The following is a 22,484-nucleotide window of genomic DNA, read 5'->3' on the forward strand; positions in this document are numbered from 1 at the left end:
TGGGCTAAGCTGGCACCTCTGACCAGTCTATAATTGTCTACATTGGCAAACGAAGTCCATTGTCCACAATGCATGTACCACCATAAAGGCATGGATGGGAGAAACACAGGTTGATTCTCACTTCACAATATGCCCCTATGTTTAAGGCACTGCATTTGCAATAGCAACCTCCAGTAGGTAATGAATTGCAAATGCTTCCATCCTGGCAAGTATTACTTAAGGACTCATAAACACCCAAGAGATACATCCACTGATTATTCAATGTGTATATAACTTCTTGGTTTGCTCCTGAAAGGGATCTCCTACCCATTCAAATAAGTGGAATCCATACAAACACTGAAATCATTACTATCTTAAGGGATCTTCCATGCCTTATCCCTTGCTGGCAGATATGACCTCCAAAAAACACATGGTTGACTCTCCAGGTTTAAGGTTTTCAGAGCCCCTGGGTCTGTGCCTGTTGCAGGGTGAACTTGGTCTAGAACAGAAATGGTATAGTTTCCATTCGCTTCAAGAGACGCTGCATACCACAGCCCATCAGACTTGAATGCTTTAAACAAACACAATTCCAGGGCCTTCCACAGTCGCATTTGTGCTGTAGTCTTACATTATGAATCTCCATGATGCCATAGTCAGTTCCTTGAGTATACATTATGACTGCAGGCGTAGAGTATGCTCTAAGTCACAGGGTCAGTTTCATCTCTAACTTGTTTTTGTTTTGTTTTTTTTTCCATTTATTTTTATTAGTTGGAGGCTAATTACTTTACAATATTGTAGTGGTTTTTGTCATACATTGACATGAATCAGTCATGGATTTACATGTATTCCCCATCCCGATCCCCCCTCCCAACTCCCTCTCCACCCGATTCCCCTGGGTCTTCCCAGTGCACCAGCCCCGAGCACTTGTCTCATGCGTCCAGCCTGGGCTGGTGATCTGTTTCACCCTTGGTAATATATATGTTTCGATGCTGTTCTCTCAGGATGCCCATTTTAATAAGGACTTCCCTGGTGGCTCAAATAGTAAAGAATCTGCCTGTAATGCAGGAGACCCAGGTTCGATCCCTGGGTGGGGAATATCTCTTGGTGAAGGCAATGGCAACCCACTCTGGTATTCTTGCCTGAAGAATTTCATGGACAAAGGAGTCAGGAGGGTTACAGTCCATGGAGTCACAAAGAGTCAGACACAACTGAGAGAATAACACTTTCATTTTAACAGATAGACTGAGCAAAGCAGACAGTACTCCCTAATATGGGTGGGGTTTGTCCAGTTAATAGAAGCCCAGACAAAAGACGGATTCTCCTGCAGAGAAAGGGACTCCTTCTGCTTGACCATCTTGGAGTAGGAACATTGTCCTTTTTCTTGCATTCAAACTCAAACTGCAACAGGCTTTTCCTGAGTCTCAGACCTGCCAGCTTTTGCAATGGAAATATGTCTTTGGTTCTCTAGGTTCTCAGGCCTTAGGACCCAGACTAGAATGAGATTCCTGGGTCTCCGGCTTGTCAGCACACTCTGCAGATCTAGAGTCTTGCCAGCTTCCATAATTGCATGAGCCAATTCTTTAAACTAAATCTCTTTATATTTATATATCTTATTGGCTCCACTTCTCTAAGAACATTAATACACATGTCTTTTACCTGTTGATCTTATTGACTGTTTCCTATCAGAATGTAAACATCATGATTTTTCTGTCTTGGTCACCACTTGGTCACTTTTAGAGCCTAAAACATGTCTGACCAATTGTATGCATTCAAAAAATCTCTTACGGGATTAATTCATGGATATATACAGATTTGAGAGTATTCAGCAAAATGCCAGATTTTCCTTTCAGTTTAAATAACATAATACACAGAATATTTCTTATAATTTCAGTGGCATCTGGTTCACCTAAAATAGCAGCAGTCTTTGGCAAAAGAGTCATGTAAGAGAAGAACTTAAAACACAGTAAAATTTCAAAGGAAGATGGGAAGGTTTTGAATTATACAGTATGAAGGAGTTAAATACCCAACCAAAAGAGGAAGGGACAGATAAGAATATATATCTTGTGAGAAGAAAATAAGTCAAAAATAGAATGCAATTGATAAGAAGTCCTAGATTATGCCTTCAGGATCAAACATTTTTAAAGAGAAGTTAACTAGGAACTTCTCTAAATGTGTGTTCATAATCACACTTTTAGACTGCTTTTTCTGAAAGCTTTCAGATTTATAGGATATAAGACTTTTATGAAAAGAGAAAAGGTTATTGAATTATATCATTTAAAATTTTGAAAGTTCTGCCTTCAAGTTGAAGACGGTTGACTAAGCATACACATTTCCTTTTCTCCCCACCACAAATCTCTCTGAAATTTATATTGAAATAACACTATATAAAAATATGAATTAATATAGACCTGCAGGAAAATCAGGGAGGCTTGGACAGAAACAATGAGGATTTCTTGAAGACAGAAATGAGATAAAATGGACGTTGGATGTGTCTTTCAAAACAAGATATAAACAAATGAGGTTTTCGCTTTAAAAGTGGGTTTTCTTTCAGAAGAAACACTGAAAAAAACAAATCCTAAAAGCATATGCAACTAAAGCTGACTCCTCTACTAAACTATGGGTTGGGTGGTAAGGAGATTAAAGCTTCATAAGGCTCTGAGTTCAAGTTGAGTACATTAATTTTCTCTGTCTCCTGAGGCCCTGTCTATTGTTTGTTGTTTAGTCACTAAGTCGTGTCCAACTCTTTTGTGAGCCCATGGACTGTAGCCCACAAGTCTCCTCTGTCCATAGTATTTCCCAGGCAAGAATACTGGAGTAGGTTACCATTTCCTTCTCCAGGGGATTTCCTGACCCAGGGATCAAATCCATTTCTCCTGCATTGGCAGCATAAACCCACAGTTGAGAGAACAGGAGGATGACTGTCAGTAAATAAGGAATTCAATAACTCTCTGGAAGACACAGAGCATGAGAAAGAATATATTGATGATGCAGAACATAGGAAGGTGCAGCCTCAAATACACACACACAGAGGCTGTACCAATGGGAGGTGTCTACCGGTTGGTTGGCAAGACTCAGAAATACTGTGCTTGGCGCATCAGATGGTAGACAGACACTAAAAACAAGAGGCTGAAGAGAAAGAGTCAACCCTCTCCCGGAACCCAGGCATTTCTCCCTGTCACCAGGGTTGGCCATGTGTGTAGGAGGATAAAGTAAAAAGCAGTAAGGTTGATATTGTTGGGAGCCAGCATACTTGGGGAGGAAGAGAAGAGATACAGTTGTGACTGCAAAGTAAAGTAAAACCATGTAGTTTTACATTTGAATTTGAAATATTAATGAGAGGTAAGATAAGGGTTAACTTGTCCAAGAATGGCCACCTGCAAGGAGAAAGACCCAGCCTTTATGAAGCTATGTGACAAGTGGCTATAACCCAGCCACCCAAGGCCATCAGTCCTGGCCAAGCATGATGTTTAGACCCAACAACTCCTTCTGTATCAGTTTCCTGTGCTGTTGTAGCAGAACTCCATGAGCTGAATGCCTTAAAACAATATAGATTGACTAGTAATGGTTCTGAACAGCAGCATTGTACAATGGGTCAGCAGAGCTGCATTCCTTTAGAAAGCTCTAATGGAGAATCCGTTTTCTCACATTTTCCAACTTCTGGAAGTTGTTCATGTTCCTTGGCTCATGTTCTTTTTCCATATGCAAAGTCAGCGATGGCCAGTCTAGTCTTTTTCACATTGAGTTATACTCTGATACTAACTTTCTTGCTTCCCTTTTTTACATTAAAACAACCCTTGTGATCAAATTGGGTCCATCTGAAAAACTTAGTTTAATCTAATTTTAAGGTTAGCTGATTGGCAAGCTTAATTCCATCTACAACCTTAATTCTCAGGACTTCCCTGGTGGTCTAGTGGCTAAGACTCTGTGCTCCCAATGCAGGGGTGCCTGGGTTCAAACCCTGGGCAGAGAACTAGATCCCATATGCCACAACCAAGAGTTAGCATGCTGCAACTAAGATCCAATACAGCCAAATAAATAATGTAAGTAAAAACTTAATTCTCACTCTTGAGAATCTGGTGTACTGCAAGGAGATCAAACCAGTCAATCCTAAAGAAAATCAACCCTGAATATTTATTGGAAGGACTGATGCTGAAACTAAATGCTCCAATACTTTGGCCACCTGACTTGAAGAGCCAACTCATTGGAAAAGTCCTTGATGCTGGGAAAGATTGAGGGCAGGAGAAGGGGACGACAGAGAATGAGATGGTTGGATGGCATTACCAACACAACAGATATGAGTTGGGAGATAGTGAAGGACAGGGAAGCCTGGCATGCTGCAGTCCATGGGTTTGCAAAGAGCCTGAAATGTCTTAGTGACTGAAAAATAGCAACAATTCTCACTTGCCATGTAATGAAATCACAGGATCCAGGGATGAGGGCGAGGACAATCCTGAGAAGGCCATTATTTGGCTAACTAAGCCACCCTATCCAGGACCTGCCAGGATTATATCACTAGCTTATTATATTGTAGAGCTACAACCATAAGTTTGGGACCCTGGCCCCCTGATCACATCAGGAGAAAGGCAAGTACTTCCCTTATCATGATGCCTAAAGCCATGTAGCCCACGTGTCAGTTTCACTCTCCCAAAATCTAACATCTTGCACTATCAGGTCACTGTGACCTGCTCAATATTGTGAACAGCAGCAAGAAACCTTTGCATCTGCTGCTGCCCATGGGCTCATGAATTTTTCCCAGCGGACACTAATCCAGTGGCTTTAGTGCTATTAAACTATTTTCTCCATGGAATTTGAATACAGCTTAGAGCTTAAAATAAGCAATCATGGTCAACCAATTTGCTCCATTAAGATAATTTTGATAAGAGCAAACGAAGGTACTTAACACCTCAGTGAATTAAAGCTAAAGTTTTGCTACAAAAGATAGTAACGCAGTAAAAGCCTTTGACTGTATGGATCACAATAAACTGGAAAATTCTGAAAGAGACAGGAATACCAGACCACCTGACCTGCCTCTTAATAGACCTGCATGCAGGTCAGGAAGCAACAGTTAGAACTGGACATGGAACAACAGACTGGTTCCAAATAGGAAAAAGAGCACACCAAGGCTGTATATTGTCACCCTGCTTATTTAACTTATATGCAGACTCCATCGTGAGAAACGCTGGGCTGGAAGAAGCACAAGCTGAAATCAAGATTGCCAGGAGAAATATCAGTAACCTCAGATATGCAGATGACACCACCCTTATGGCAGAAAGTGAAGAAGAACTAAAGAGCCTCTTGATGAAAGTGAAAGAGGAGAGTGAAAAAGTTGGCTTAAAACTCAACATTCAGAAAACTAGGATCATGGCATCTGGTCCCATTACTTCATGACAAATAGATGGAGAAACAGTGAAAACAGTGGCTGACTTTATTTTTTTTGGGGGGGGGGCGGGGGGGGCTCCAAAATCACTGCAGATGGTGACAGCAGCCATGAAATTAAAAGACGCTTACTCCTTGGAAGGAAAGTTATGACCAACCTAGACAGCATATTAAAAAGCAGAGACATTACTTTGCCGACAAAGGTCCGTCTAGTCAAGGCTATGGTTTTTCCAGTAGTCATGCATGGATGTGAGAGTTGGACTATAAAGAAAGCTGAGAGCCGAAGAATTGATGCTTTTGAACTGTGGTGTTGGAGAAGACTCTTGAGAGTTCCTTGGACTGAAAAGAGATCCAACCAGTCCATCCTAAAGGAGATCAGTCCTGGGTATTCATTGGAAGGACTGATGTTGAAGCTGAAACTCCAATACTTTGGCCACCTGATGTGAAGAACTGACTCATTTGAAAAGACCCTGATGCTGGGAAAGATTGAGGGCAGGAGGAGAAGGAGACGACAGAGGGTTAGATGGTTGGATGGCATCACCGACTCAATGGACATAGGTTTGGGTAGACTCTGCGAGTTGGTGATGGACAGGGAGGCCTGGCGTGCTGCGGTTCATGGGGTCGCAAAGAGTCGGACACGACTGAGAGACTGAACTGACTGACTGACTAAGCTGGTCATAACTTTCCTTCCAAGGAGTAAGCATCTTTTAATTTCATGGCTGCAATCACCATCTGCGGTGATTTTGGAGCCCCAAAAAATAAAGTCAGCCACTGTTTCCACTGTTTCCCCATCTATTTGCCATGAAGTGATGGGACCAGATGCCATGATCAGTTTACAGTTTCTTACCAAATGAAACATTCTTTTGCCATACAACTCGACATTTAGGCTCCTTGATATTTACCTAAAAATCTAAAACCTAACCTCCCAAATATCTAAAATAACCCTAAAACTGAAAATTTACAGTCATACAAACCCTATACACAGATGTTTATAGCAGATTTATTCATAATTGTCAAACTTGGAAACAACCAAGGTGTCCTTCAGTAGGTGAATTAATAAACTGTAGTATACCCACACCTACACGCGTGCGTGTATGCTCAGTCTGTCAGTTGATCTGACTCTTTATGAGCCCAAGGACTGTAGTTTTCTAAGCTCCTCTGTCCATGGGATTCTCCAGGCAAGAATACTGCAGTGGGTTGTCATGCCATTCTCCAGGGGAACTTCCCAACGCAGGAATGAAACCCACATCTCTATGTCTTCGGCACTGGTAAGCGAGTTCTTTACCACTGAGCCACCTGGGAAACAGTATATCCAGACAATTGGATATTATTCAGAACTTAAAAGAAATGAGCTATCAAGCCATGAAAAACCTTGGAGGAAACTTAAGTGAATATTACTAAGTGAGAGTAGTCAATCTAAAAGACTATTTTCTATATGACATTCTGGGAAATCTAAAACCATAGGGACAGTAAAAAGATCAGTGGTTGCCAGAGGTTGGAGTGTGAGGCAGGGATGAGTAGCCTAAACAGAGAATTATTAGGGCAATTAAAAAGTCCAAATGATACCATAATGGCAGATACATGTCTTTATATTTTTGTACAAACCCACAGAATGGAAAACACCAAGAGTGAACTCTAAGGTAAACCATGGATGTGGGGTGACTATGATGTGTCAATGCAGGTTCATCAATTGTAACAAACATACAATTTTGGTGGAGAATGTTGATAATGGAGGAGGATACACATGTATGGGGGCAGCTGGTATATGGAAAATCTCTGTATCTTCTCAATTTTGTTTCCCTAAAACTGAAGTGAAGTGAATGAAAGTCGCTCAGTTGTGTCTGACCTTTTGCGACCCCATGGACTGTCCATGGAATTCTCTAGGCCAGAATACTAGAGCGAGTAGCCTTTTCCTTCTCCAGGGGATCTTCCCAACCCAGGTATCAAACCCAGGTATCCCGCATTGCAGGTGGATTTTTTACCAACTGCGTTCTCAGGGAAGCTCCCTAAAACTACTCTTAAGCAGATAAAGTCTTTAAAAAAAAAAAAAAAAAGAATATACAACTTGTCCTGAATTCTCTTGTTCATCTTCGGACACTAGCCTAGTAGATGCATGATTCCAGCATATTTAACTCCCTAAAAGATTGTATCAGTGTTTGCACACAACTTATTATTCCAAGGAGGCCACTGTTATTTACAGACTAATCTATAAACACTTTTTCTCCATATGAAGTGGGAATCTTCTGTTTTCTACAAATTGACCCAGGGGAGGTAGAACTTCTCAAATTCTCCTACATTGCTTCTCAGTATAACTTGTGAATACAATTTCCAGTAGAGTGGTAAAGCTGGCATGTAAATGCAAAAGTAACCATTTAATGGTTAGAGGAAACAACAAGTATAGAACAAAGGACTTCAAGATTTAAGGCTGTCAGTCTCTTCAGTAAGTGATATTGGGAAAGTTGGACAGCCACATGCAGCTAAAGTTAGATGACTCCCTCACACCACACAGAAAAATTAACTCAAAATGACTTAAGGACTTAAATACAAGACATAATAGCATGAAACTCCTAGAAGAGAACATGAGAGGCAAATATTCTCTGACATAAATCACAGCAATATTTTCTTAGATCAGTTTCCCAAGGCAATAGAAATAAAAGCAAAAATTAATGAATGGGACCAAATCAAATTTATGAGCTTTTTCACAGCAAAAGAAACTATAACCAAAACAAAAAGACAACCTACAGACTGGGAGAAAATATTTGCAAACAATGTGACCAACAAAGGCTTAATTTCCAAAATATACAAACAGTTCATACATCTCAATAACAAAAAACCAAACAACAACCCAATCAAAAAATGGGCAGAAGACCTAAATAGACATTTCTCCAAAGACAGAGGGCCAACAGCACATGAAAAGATGTTCAATATCTCTAATTATTAGAGAAATGCAAATCAAAACTACAATGAGGTATCATCTTACTCTGGTCAGAATGTCCATCATTAAAAAGTCTATAATTAATAAATGCTGAGGAGGGTGTGGGAAAAAGGAAACACTCCTACACTGTTGGTGAGAATGTAAATTGGTCCAGCCACTACGGAGAATAGTATGGCGGTTCCTTAAAAAACTAAAAATAGAGTTACCACGCGATCCAACAATCCCATCCCTTTAGGTCATCACAGAGCTCCAGGCTTGACTCTCCGTGTTATAGAGCAACTTCTCACCAGTTGTTCATTTCAACCATGGAATTGTATACCTGTCGATGCTACTTCCTCCATTCTTTCCACTCTCTCCTTCTCCCACTGCGTCCCCAAGTCTCTGCATCTCCATCTCCAGTCCTCCCGACAAATGGGTTCATTGATACCATTTTTCTAGATTCCACATACATTAATACACGATATTTGTTTTTCTCCTTTTGACTTCACTCTGAATAACAGGCTCTAGGTGCAACCACCATACTAGAACTGATTATGGCAGCCCAAGCCAACTATGTGAACACATCAAAGTACCACTGAGTTTGCAGGAAGGTTCCAGGGGCCTGGTTTGTACACCTTGGTCTTCGAGAAGAAATAAAACACAAGAGCAGATGGTGCTGGTGCTCTATTAGATTGTCTCCCTAGTCATTTCAGAGAAGAAGAAGAAAGAAAGGGAAAAAAAAAAAAAAGACAGTGGAGAGTGATTTACTGCGAGTGAGTCATCAATTCACCAACTGAAGCCGAGAATGCTGGGCCAGGCCAGCAGAGATAAGGGCACGGCTGGGGTCAGATACTGAACGACGGGACAGCCACGAGGGGTGGGAGGCAGCTGGCGGAGTCTTCTTTATATGTGATGATCGTAGCCGGGAACAGAATGGTTCCCTGCCAGTGTTGTTCATAAACCAGAAGATTTTTCGAATCTCCATTCAACCCCAAGACCCTCACTCTTCCTCCATTCCATGAAACTTTCCAACAGATGATGACAACCTGGCTTCACAAAACACAAAAAAAAGAGAAATTGGCCCAGAGCAGAAAGCCATTACCATAAAGTTTAGACATTAAGGTTATAAAATAAGTTGTCTACAGAAGGCAGACAGCAAACACGCAGACAAAAGGATTCTCATGAGCCCATTGGTGCATCCAAATGATTGACAGTGAGGTTATAGCTAATTAGAGTCTGTAACTCTGCAGTAAACATACTCTCTTATTTAGAGGTCTGACTTCATTCCCTTGTGCTTTTGAAAAGGGGTGAATGGGAAAGATCAAGTTAGAAGGTTAACCATCTATAATCTGTAAACTTCATCTCTTTAACTGAAAGAGATTTTTTAAAAGAGAGAGAGAGAGAGAGATGCCTTTATCTTCTAAAGAGGAAGGCAGGCACCCCAACATTTAAGAATATCATGAAACACTCTTAACCAGAAATCCATTTATGGAGGAAATGTGGGTGAGAAAATACAGACTACAGATTTGAACTTCCAAGACATTACAAACAGTGAAAGAAATAAAAGTTAAATTATCATAGGAAAAAAAAAACTAACTTCTGATGATCCGTGTATGAAAAATAAACATCATTTATTAAGTCTGAACATCTTAGGGAGGCAAGATTTTTAGCCTTGGGCGTTAATTATGGTTGCATCACTGATGCGGTCTAGAGGAAGTCAGTTCAACTCATTTCATTCCCAGGGAGAGAAAGCATCCACAAGTTCATGGAGTAATGAATTATCTCCATTTTACTATTCAACTGAAACCTTGGGCTACATTAAATAAACTGGCCAAGCCTGAAATGTTCGTCTATTTCTTCACCCACCGTGTAAAAAGTACGATCCACTGTAACACATCTCTCTCTATACCCTTCTCAAGGGCTGAGCTTCAAGAGGAGTTTAACACTAAGTCTCCAGGAATTATTTTAAAATTTTTCCATCATTAATTTTTAAGGGGAGAGGTTGTAAACTGGTTAATAATCATTCCCTGTGATTGTTGTGGTTTCTGCAGAATTTCACGAACTCGTGGTGTGTTTAGCAAGACTTCCCCGCTGGTGTGTAGTTGTGCCAGTTGTCACAATCTATTCGACATTGTGATCTGGAAGGTCATTGGTTTGCTCAGCCTCTGGTGGGTATGAGAAGTCATAAGGAGGGGAAAGGATGCCAGCCAGATAAGTCTTGGACACGCAAAGGGATGATTCTGCCATAACATAGAAGCATAAATGAGGTGCCCTCCCTGAAAGGTTGCTGCTGAACCACGAAAGACATCAGGATTCTTGGCCCCTGGAAGAGAAGAATTCAATGCAGGGCCAGAGATGAGGCTTGAGAGCTCAGAGCTTTTGTGTAATATAATTTTATTAAAGTATAAAAGGGATAGAGAAAGCTTCTGACATAAACATCAGAAGGGGACAGAACGAGTACCCCCCTCTCTAGTGTTAGCAATGGAGTTATATACTTTTAAATTACCTATTCAGTACTTCAGTCATTCAGTTGTGTCTTACTCTTTGCGACCCCATGAATCACAGCACGCCAGGCCTCCCTGTCCATCACCAACTCCCAGAGTCTACCCAAACTCATGTCCATCGAGTCGGTGATGCCATCCAACCATCTCATTCTCTGTCATCCCCTTCTCCTCCTGCCTTCAATCTTTCCCAGCATCAGGGTCTTTTCAAATGAGTCAGGTCTTTGCATCAGGTGGCCAAACTATTGGAGTTTCAGCTTCAACATCAGTCCTTCCAATGAACACCCAGGACTGATCTCCTTTAGGATGGACTGGTTGCAGTCCAAGGGACTTTCAAGGGTCTTCGCCAACACCACAGTTCAAAAACATTAATTCTTCTGTGTTCAGCTTTCTTGGTAGTCCAACTCTCACATCCATACATGACCACTGGAAAAACCATAGCCTTGACTAGACGGACCTTTGCTGACAAAGTAATGTCTCTGCTTTTTAATATGCTATCTAGATTGGTCATAACTTTCCTTCCAAGGAGTAAGCGTCTTTTAATTTCATGGCTGCAATCACCATCTGCAGTGATTTTGAAGCCCAGAAAAATAAAGCCAGCCACTGTTTCCACTGCTTCCCCACCTATTTGCCATGAAGTGATGAGACCAGATGCCATGATCTTAGTTTTCTGAATGTTGAGCTTTAAGCCAACTTTTTCCCTCTCCTTTCACTTTCATCAAGAGGCTCTTTAGTTCTTCTTCACTTTCTGCCATAAGGGTGGTGTCATCTGCATATCTGAGGTTACTGATATTTCTCCCGGTGATCTTGATTCCAGCTTGTGCTTCATCCAGCACAGCATTTCTCACGATGGACTCTGCATATAAGTTAAATAAGCAGGGTGACAATATACAGCCTTGATGTGCTCCTTTTCCTATTTGGAACCAGTCTGTTGTTCCATGTCCAGTTCTAACTGTTGCTTCCTGACCTGCATACAGGTTTCTCACGAGGCAGGTCAGGTGGTCTGGTATTCCCATCTCTTTCAGAATTTTCCACAGTTTATTGTGAGGTTGTAAAGACCTCACTAGACCCACTCCCATAATTCACATTTTAGATAACAGGATGAGCCAGAAGGTGTTTTCCAGAGAATGTCCTCAGGCAGGACACATTACTGTTATATAATCCTAAGGAATGTAGAGGGGGAAAAAGTTTGTCCTTTCCTCCTCCTTGAGAATTCCAGACCCCTCTCTCCTTGGGGACTCTCGGACTTCTTATCAACCTGCCTGGGAATTGACTCTCTCACTTGCCAACAGAACTTTATGATCTTACACACTTCTGGAGGCAGGAGGTCCGAAATGAAGGTACTGGCAGGGTTGGTTCCTTCTGCATGCGAGAGAAGGATCAGATCTTGTCCACTCCTCTGTCACTGGTGTGTAGATGGCCATATTCTTTCTTTGTCACTTTACATCATCTTCCATCTATGTGTATATTTTTCTCTATACATGGCAATTTCTTTTTAAGGACACTAGTCCTCTTGGACTAGGAGCTCAGCTTAAGATTTCATCTTAACTAACTACATTGCAACGACCCTCTATTTCCAAGTAAAGTCACATTCTACAGTACTGGGGGTTAGGATGTCAATGTACAAGTTTGAGGAGACACAATTCAACCCATCACAATGTCCAGGAGATAACATTTGTGCCAGTGAGTGGCTCCTACTTTCTGAAGCTCTGGTTTGAAACAGGCACTACGTATCCATCATCTTGAATCATTGTATCCCTGTCTTGATCTGCTAAGGCTGCCATAACAAAATAAGATAGACACACATGTTCTCAGACCTGAAAGCTGGAAAGCCCAAGGTCAGTGTCAAGCAGGATCTGGTGTCCGGTGAGGGCTCTTCCTGGCTTATAGGCGGCCACCATCACACTGTGCTCCCATGACCTTTTCTTAGAGTGAGTGTGGAGAAACTGAGCTCTGGGCTCTCTTCCTCTTCTCATAAACACAGCCCTTTCAGATTATGATCCCACTCTGACGACCTCGTTTAACTGTTATCACCTCCTCACAGGCCCTTCTTCCTAATATAGTCACATTAGGGCTTAAGGATTCAACACATGGATCTGGGGCATGGTGGGGATACACAAGTCATTCCATTTGTTGTTGCTGTTTTTAGTGGCTAAGTTGTGTCTAACCCTTTGCAACACCTGGGACTATAGAAAACATTGAGGGCAGCACAATCAGTTCAGTTCAGTTCAGTCGCTCAGTCGTGTCGGACTCTTTGCGACCCCATGAATCACAGCACGCCAGGCCTTCCTGTCCATCACCAACTCCCGGAGTTTACTCAAACTCAGGTCCATCGAGTCGGTAATGCCATCCAGCCATCTCATCCTCTGTCGTCCCCTTCTGCTCCTGCCCCCAATCTCTCCCAGCATCAGGGTCTTTTCCAATGAGTCAACTCTTTGCATGAGGTGGCCAAAGTATTGGAGTTTCAGCTTCAGCATCAGTCCTTTCAATGAACACCCAGGACTTAACTCCTTTAGGAGGGACTGGTTGGATCTCCTTGCAGTCCAAGGGACTCTCAAGAGTCTTCTCCAACACCACAGCTCAAAAGCATCAATTCTTCAGTGCTCTGCTTTCTTCACAGCCCAACTCTCACATCCATACACGACCACTGGAAAAACCATAGCCTTGACTAGACAGACCTTTGTTGCCAAAGTAATGTCTCTGCTTTTTAATATGCTATCTAGGTTGGTCATAACTTTCCCTCCAAGGAGTAAGCGTCTTTTAATTTCATGGCTACGGTCACCATCTGCAGTGATGCACAATAGTCTCCACTATTATTTACCATTAGCTGGTATTTCCAAAGGGCTTCTGGTTCTCAGAAAATATTAACTTGAACTTACCCTGGTCTTTGAAGAAATGGGCAAGGGAGAGAAACAAAACTTTCAGGATTAACAATGGACAAGGGCCCAGAGAAGCCAGGTTGTTTAATGTTGTTGTTTAGTTGCTCAGTCGTGTCTGACTCTTTTGTGACTCCATGGACTATAGGCCACCAAGATGCTCTGTTCATGGAGTTTCCCAGGCAAGAATACTTGAGTGTGTTGCCAGTTTCCTTCTCCAAGGGATCTTCCTGGCCCAGGGATGGAACCCATGTCTCCTGCATTGCAGGCAGATTCTTTTACCACTGAGCCACCTGGGAGGCCCAATTCATTTTATAGTAATTCTTAATGGAAGGCATTATTGTCTTCATTTTACAGATGAAGAAACTGAGGCACACAGAGGTGAACTCCTAGCTCCCATAGCTAGAACCAGTGTAAAATGTCAGTCAGGTCGATTTCAAAAAAAACCATCAATCTGTCTACCGTTACTGTGCATCCCAAACTTGGACCTAATAAGAGAAAAGGGGATTTGGACAGTCTTTGCAGATGTCTACAACAAGCAGAGAGGCACAACCCACCCTGGTAGGGGTCCTGATTTCTTTCCCCACCGCATACTTTACATCTCTTCTCCAGCTCCTGGACCAAAGTGGGTCTGGCAGGCAGGAAGACAGGATTGTGGAGACATACTCCTGCGATAGAGCTGAGTTTGAATCTTTTTTTGACTTCTTACTCTGAGGCAAGGTACAGGGCGTAATTACTCTATGCCTCAATATCCCTCCCTCTTATGACCACAGTGAGGACTGGAAGAATTAATATGGGTATGGAATTTTAGAACTGGGCCTGGCATATAGTGAATGCTTTATAAATGTTCTATTCAGTCGCTAAGTTGTGTCTGACCCTCTGCGACCCCATGCACTACAGCATGCCAGGCTTCCCTTTCTTTTTACCACCTCCTGGAGTTTGCCCAAATGCATGTCCATTGAGTCGGTGATGCCATCCAAAAATCTCATCCCCTTCTCCTTTTGCCTTCAATCTTTCCCACATCAGGGTCTTTTCGAATGAGTCATTTCTTCACATCAGGTGGCCAAAGTACTGGAGCTTCAGCTTCAGCATCATTCCTACCTATGAATATTCAAGGTTGATTTCCTTTAGGATTAACTTGTTTGATCTCCTGGCTGCCAAGGGACTCTCAAGAGTCTTCTCCAACACCACAGTTCAAAAGTAACAATTCTTCAGTACTCAGCCTTCTTTATGGTTCAACTCTCACATCTGTTATTATTATTATAATCATTCTTTTCTGAATTACAAGAAATAGGGAAAATACCTTAAGAATAAGGCTCAAGAAAAAGCCGTAAGAGTAGAGGTTTGGGGGGGGGGGGGGGTCTTCCATGGCAGGCCAATTGGTTAAGATCTACACTTCCACTACAGAGGGCACCGGTTTGATCTCTGGTCAGGGAGCTAAGATCCTGCATGTCTCACAGCGCAGCCAGAAACTTTTTTTCTTTTTTTTAAAAGAGAGTTTTAAAGTGCCCCCAAGTTCCTTAACCAACCTGGGCCATCTGTAAATTAAGGACTATGTCATTTCTAGCTTCCACATCATTAGGCACCCTACAGACTAACTTTCTAACATTAGCTTAATACAAACTATTCTAAAATGTCTCCTGCCCCACTCTGGGATAGAGATCCAACTATAGGAGACTTGCGCTGAAATCCAACCCTGGCTGCTGGCGTAGCCACAAAAAAGTATGAGTCACGTGGCTGGGGGTGGGGGTGGGGGGGGGCCGGTGGTGTGAGTCCACTCCTGACTTTCCTCTCCTCCTCCCCACCTCTTCCCTCCCCCTCAGATTTCTTTCACCTTCCTTCTTAAGGTCGAAGAGTTCATTGAATCGAGGCTCAAAAATGAGTTACTCAACTGGGCTTGCAGTATACACGTACCATGTGTTAGAATTGACTGTATTCATTTCCATCCAATATGTCAAACGACCTGCTCCAGGAAAATGCACCCCCGCCCCAACCATAGGCTGGGGAAGAATGAAAGAGAGAGGCAATGAAAGGAAAATTAAAAGTGAAGTTCCTTTGCTCCGGGAATGTGACCTTGGAGAGAAAGGGAGGTGGAGCCGGCAAGGGGAAAAATGTCGGTGAGGTCAAATTTAGAGAAGGTGGGATATCCTGAAGTATATATACATGCGGGTACCGGGCCAGGCACGACTATACTTAAAGCCCAGGAGAACATTCCCAATCCCAAATCCTGAAGGGGAGGGGGTCACACGCAGAAGTCCCGTGACCCTTTTTTCCCCGTTAGGGATCCGCTGGCCTCCAGGTGTTCTGCGGGGGCAAGAGACGTCCTCCACTTGCTCCCGCGTCCTTCTCATCTGCCAGGAGAGCGCAGAGACAGCCAGGCCACCCAGCAACTTCCCCTCGGCCGCGGACTGAAACGCTCATTTGAATGCGTTTCCTTTTCATTCAGAACAAAGGTTGGGAGTCCGAGCCTCGCAGCGCCTGGGCCGGAAAGTACACGACGTGTGTCGAGAGCAAACACACACACACACACACACACACACACCCATACACACACACACACACTCACACACACAGAGAGAGACAATGACCCACGAGAAAGGGAAAGGGGAAAACACCAATCCCGCGCTGGGTTTTTTCGACTTTTCCTTTAAAAAGAAAAAAAGTTTTTCGCGCTGTAGGTTCCAAGAAGAGGCGGGAGGGGGGCAAGGCGGGGAAGTGGGGGGGTTTACAGAAAAGGCGCCTGGTCGGTTATGAGTCACAAGTGGGTTATAAAAGGGTCGCACGTTCGCAGGCGCGGGCTTCCTGTGCGCGGCCGAGCCGGGGCGCAGCGCCACGGTCCCGTCGGGCCGCCTCCGGCCTCGGGGACGCCGGCGCAGCCCAGCTCAGCGGCGATCACGCGACGCGGGGAAGGAAGGAAGGTAACGCCGGCTTTGCCCCGGGCTGGGACGCGGCGGGCGGGCGGGCGGCCGGCGGCTCCCGGGTCCCCCCGCCGGGCGCCGGGGGCGGGGGCGGCGCGCACGTGGCCTCCACCTGGCGCCCCGCCCGGCCCCGCGCGCCCGCCGGCGGCCGTCCGAGGGGCGCCGTCCCGGGGACCTCGCCCGGGTCATCAGGGCGCTGGGGATGGAGTCCTGGTGGGGGGAAGGGGCGAGGGGAAGGAGGGGTGCCAAAGACCCGGCCCTCGGCTTCTCTCCAAAGTTCCCTGAGTTGGTAGGAGAGGTGCCGCCGGAGACGTGGCCCTGGGCGAGCTTAGCTAACGGGGCGGCCGGAAAAGTGTGCGGGACAGCCTTGGGGGACAGGGTGGCTTGGCTCAAAAGGGACTGCCTTCAGGACAGGCGCCTTTTCTATTTTCCTTTGAAAAATAACTACTAATATACCTTCATTTTATACAAGTTCGAATCACAACGTCGTAGGTGTCAGTGTCCTCATTTAATAGACGTGAGGACCGAGGACAAGGCGTTTTGGGAGCTTATTTTTTTTCTTCGCTTCCATCGTGGCAAAGTGCACTTGGGCAGAGCACGTTGGTTAGCTTTCTTTATTCCTCCAAAAAAAAAAAAAAACCTGTGTGTGTCCGCCCTCCACGTATTACAGCTCCCAAGGGTGACCAGGTCTGTGAATGTTCTGTCATCTAAAATAGGCATATGGGGATGATTACGAATAAAATGTAACCTGGAATTACTGAAGTTGACAACTGACAAAGATATAAGTTAGAATCCAGTCTTTCAAAAGGAGAGAACTGAGGACCAGAGAGGTGAAGTTACTTTTCCAACATCACACAGCAAATCCAGGATCCCAAGTGATTTGAAAAGGCTAAGGGTATCTAATGAAGCTCACAATTTAGCTTATTTTTTGTGTCAGATAGGTGAGGTTAAGTAGAGACTTGTAAAGTTGAGGCCTCATGTAAAGTTGACATAAAGCTGAAGTTACTCTCTCTATTCATCCCTCTGAAGTAGTGCCTCTGATACATGTCTTTAGCATAATGAGTCGTGTAACTGACTAGGGCAACTAAACTTTTAATAATCATGGGACTGAGCTTTTAAAAATGGATATGTGTAAAGTATTTGTCTGTCTGCGTGAAGAGTAATATAAGTCACAAAGTTGTCAAGGCAATTTCCTGCCTATTATCTAGTTTGATAAGTCACAGTGATAGGAATTTGGCAGGGTGAATGTGGTGTCCCTACTTTGCCCACGAGGACTCGTGTCTCCAAGAGTTTATGTTTTCTCTAGTAAGGTCAGTAGGTCCTCCATGTAAAGAAATAAAGCCTGTTTTCAGGTACGGATGTGGGATGTTGGCGGCAGGGAAGGTGGGGGAACCAGGAGAATTTTACCTCCGTTTATGTTTATGTCCCTTTTACTTGTTGTCTCCCTTTCAGGGGACCAAAGCACATTTAGGAATTAGTTCTACTGCACTGACTAGTCGGTAATGGCTGGTAGTAACCAGGTTCCATCACGCAGTGGGTCAGCTGCCCCAGCCACAGAACCAAGCTTCCTAACCACACCTCTTAAGAGAAACCTGAGCACTGACTGATACCTACACTGTTTCAAGGCAGAACGGTGACATTTGCCCAAATTTCTAGTCTGGTTTTGACCTAACTAATCATGTGTAAGAAGTATAACTTCTTGGCCTTACAGAAAATCTCAAATCCCCAAATGTCATTGCTATGCATACAATTCAACTGCAGTAACATAACTAGCTAGAATGTGCCGTGAATTTTGTCATTCTGGGCTTTCCAGTCACAAACATGGAAAATTAATAACCTTCATCTTTCTGCTTCTGTCATCAGATCAGTTTTCTGTGAATCAAAAAAGCCACCCAAGAAAAAGTTCTAAGTTTTAACTTTTGAAAAGTTTTTTCATCAGCTGTTTTATGTCATGACTAAGATCTACCATTCAATTGAAAGGAAGTTTTTCATATCAAAGAAATAGTTCTTAACTTTTTTTTTCCTGTGTCAAATCTCATGGAGGTTATATATGCTTTTTCCCGATTTTTTTCTTTTTTAATGTGCATGCTGACACTCAATTTTGCATTCAGTGTCCGAGGCTCCAGGCTTCCTTGAATCTCAGTCATGACCCTCCTAGTGGAGGGAGTTTCATAATCTCTTTTAGACCTAGTAGGACTAAATAGCTTGAGTGGTGGAGATTGGTAGGTGAGCTCCTCCTTGCTCCTGGATTGAGCACCTCAGTCTTGACAAGCTGGCATCTCTACAGGTTTGTGAGGTCACTGTCATTGGCTACTGCTTAGATGAAGGTGTTGATTTTAACACCTTTGTTGCTCTGATGTGAGGCCTTCTGCCTCACAGGGCAGAAAGCTGGAATGGAAAGAGCACCAACCTGGGAATCAGGGCAGGTTTCTAAGTCCCAACAGCTCTGTGCAAATTCCCCTGCCTAGTTCTTCCCGTCTTTATACTGGGTGGCTGGAACGAAAGTCATTCCCAAGTCTCCTGAACTGATGAAATTCTCTGATTCCAGTGTGGCTACCTTTTCCCTTTCATATAGCTCCTAAGACACAGCTGAATTCAGTGAATTCATAGCCTCTGTATCTAAAGAGAGTAAGTACCAGTGTAACTAACTAGAGAGTGTATGTTTGCCTTTCACCGATCTTACTTCTTCAAAACTGTCACATGTTGGCTGAAATTGGATAGAATAAGAAAATAGTCGAACATTTTTTTCTCAAGGAAAAATATTAAAACTTTAAAAGCCTCTCTTTTTCCTACCTTTTTACTACATCATATATATGTATGTATTGGGCTCCCCAGGTGATGCAATGGTAAAGAATCTGCCTGTCAATGCAGAAGATCCCCTGGAGTAGGAAACAGCAACCTACTCCAGTATTCTTGCCTGGAAATTCCATGGACAGAGGAGCCTGGCGGGCTACAGTCCATGGGATCGCAGAAACAACTGAGCACACACACATCTCTGTATTACTTTATTCTTTGTGTGTATATATATATTGCTTTATCTCTGACTCTTAAAAGACATGCAGCATTTTAAATTTGATCACCGCTATATAATTCTTACCTGCCACGAGAGGCTGTGTCCATCAGTCTTGTCTTTGGGCTTACAACACTCAGGGCTTCAAGCAAAACCACCCCAAAAGTGCATCTCTCCTCAAATGAACACACCACACAGCTAAACAGTTCAGCCTCCTCACTCAGAACTCCAGGACTCACAGCAATTAGAAAAACACTTTGAACCAGAAGGCACAGCTCCCTTAGGCAAGATGACACACAGCCGGAAAAGGAGCTTAATGTCGGTCAGGGGGCATAGGCTGTGAATACATCTATTTTAATTCTGAAAAATTAGCGTGGGTCCATGAGGTTAAAGAACTGGCAGAAGGAAAGATTACTGAAGTCTATCAAACAGCTAATTTTATGAAATTGTGAAGGTGATGGTTGAATAAGGACAATGACAGATAATGACGTTTTTTGTCATGACTTCATAAATGGGAATGTTCTATACACAGTATGAGTTCCTAGCTGTCTTAACAAAATGCTACGCTCTTTCATGTGGTTCAGCCACGATCAGGCTAGTAGCAGGGTTCGGAGCATGGACACTGGTGCAGACTGCCCACAGTGGTAATCCCGCAGTTGAGCCTGGAGCAAGACACTTCATGGGTCTGTGCCTCCCTCTCCCCAGGTGCAAATGGGCAGGATGCTAACACTCCTCCCGAAGGTTAAGAGTAATAAGCCAGCGAGTGTATATCAAGCAGTCGAACTACTGCCTGGCTCAGAAGGTGACGTGTGTGTTTGCTATTATTATGAATATGTTTATGATCTTGTATATTTCAGGAAACCAATTTGGAAAGTGAGACATAAAAACAGTCTGAGAAAATAAAGTATATATGTACAAAGTGGTCTCTAAAAGTTCTTGACAAGGTAAAAGTTGTTTGGGTTTAGAAAATTATTTCCAAGGAAACATTCTGGGGTACCTTTTAGCAGTTACTTATGACTTAGGATACCAAAGAATTATTTGGCTTGTGCAAGTTTTTCGATAACCTCTAATTTGTATAATGATTCAGGTATACAGTAGTAAGTGTATCTTGACTTGTACTTTTAAAGCAAGTGCAACATGTAATAAATGTACAAAGCCTTACGGGCACTCAGCAAGTATTCATGACTGATGTTGTTAGTACCGTGGCTCTCGCATCTCTTGTGATTATGAGCCTGGCACCCAACAAATGCTTTACGTTCATCCTGTCACTTCATCTACACAGCAGCTAAAACTTAAAGAGCTCAATTCAACTGCCAGGTACCACACAGCTAGTCACATTGCTGGGGTTAGGGATGGAACCCAGGCAGGTTGAAAACAGCAAACCTTTCACTTAGATTCAGTCATGGTTAGCATCTGCTGCATCTGCTCCGTTTCTCTCTGTCCCTCTCCGCCTCTCTATGTCCGTAACTATAGCGCAGACCTAGCATCTCACCTCTAAATGTTTTGGCATGTTATCGCCTAAGAATGAGGAAAATAAAACAAGATAATGGCATTCAAGTGTGGTTCAAAAAAAACAGGCATACAACCTAAGCATTCAAGTGTGGTTCAAAAAAAACAGGCATAGAACCTAATTTTTATCTCCAACTTCAGATGATCGTATCTGGTAGAATTCTCCAGCTTTATCCATTAATGATTATACTTTGTAGACTGAGCTCCAAGCCTAGGATCTTCTCAATGTAAATGCTCCTTTGTTGTTGTTCAGTCGCTCAGTTGTGTCCGACTCTTTGCAACCCCATGGACTGCAGCACACCAGGCTTCGCTGTCTTCACCATCTTCACCATCTCCCAGGGCTTGCTCAAACTCATGTCCATTGAGTTGGTGATGCCATCCAACCCTCTCGTCCTCTGATGTCCCCTTCTCCTGCCTTCAATCTTCCGCAGCATCAGGGTCTTTTCCAGTGAGTCAGCTCTTCGCATCAGGTGGCCAAATTATTGGAGCTGTGGTCCTTACTCATCTGGAAAACCAACAAGCCTCACTGATCTATTTTCACATTTATAAGCTTCTACTACCCTAACTCTCCAAGAACCTGCTTATTAGTTAGATCTTACTGAAACACTCCCATTCACATCCAAGCCAGATAGGCAGACCAAAGTGCCTTTGGAGGATTCAGATTGAGCCTTTAAAGCAGTTACTGAGCACAAGCAACCTATCAGGCCCCACAGTAAGAGCCAGTCCCTGCCCTCAGGCACACTCAGCACTAGGGAATGAAATAGTCACCACCGTGCAGTGTGAAGAGTGCTCTCTCTGAGCACGCAGAGAGGACTCTCAGCCTTGGGGTAGACAGCAGGGAGGGTCACGCAGAAGACACAAAGAACCCAGCCTCCAGGAGTTTCCGCTCTGCCAGAGAACGAAGGCGACGTGGACAGATCTCTCCCTGAGCAATTGGAAAAGTGTGTATGGAGAGTGAGTGTGGAGCCTGAGAGTGTGTATGAGGGTGTGTCTGGCGATGACTTGGTGTGTTAAGGCTCTGAGTAAAATGCTATGAGTGTAGAAGTAACTGGTATGGTGTTTGCCTTGTAACCCAGGGTTTCCTATACTTGTCGCATCTTAAGAAAAATAAATTTTTAAATGGGCAAAACTGAACAGTTCCCAGAACATGCTCAGTTTGTCTCACCAACTGAGACAAACTGTAGCTTCTCAGTACACAAAATTTTCTTGCCTTGATGATGTATAGAGATAGAAGTGTATGAACTGTGGCTCGTAGAAATAGAAAAGCTGATTTTTCCTATCATAGGGGACCCTGTACGTACAACTAACAAACAAGTTACCCATTGGAAGTGTTAAAGGAGGCGTTTTGTTGAAATCTAGTGTTGCCAATAGGCCCTGCAACCAACGCACAGAGGAGGCCTC

This window comes from Muntiacus reevesi, chromosome 21 (genome assembly GCF_963930625.1).
Source record: "Muntiacus reevesi chromosome 21, mMunRee1.1, whole genome shotgun sequence".
NCBI classification, from domain to species: Eukaryota; Metazoa; Chordata; class Mammalia; order Artiodactyla; family Cervidae; genus Muntiacus; species Muntiacus reevesi.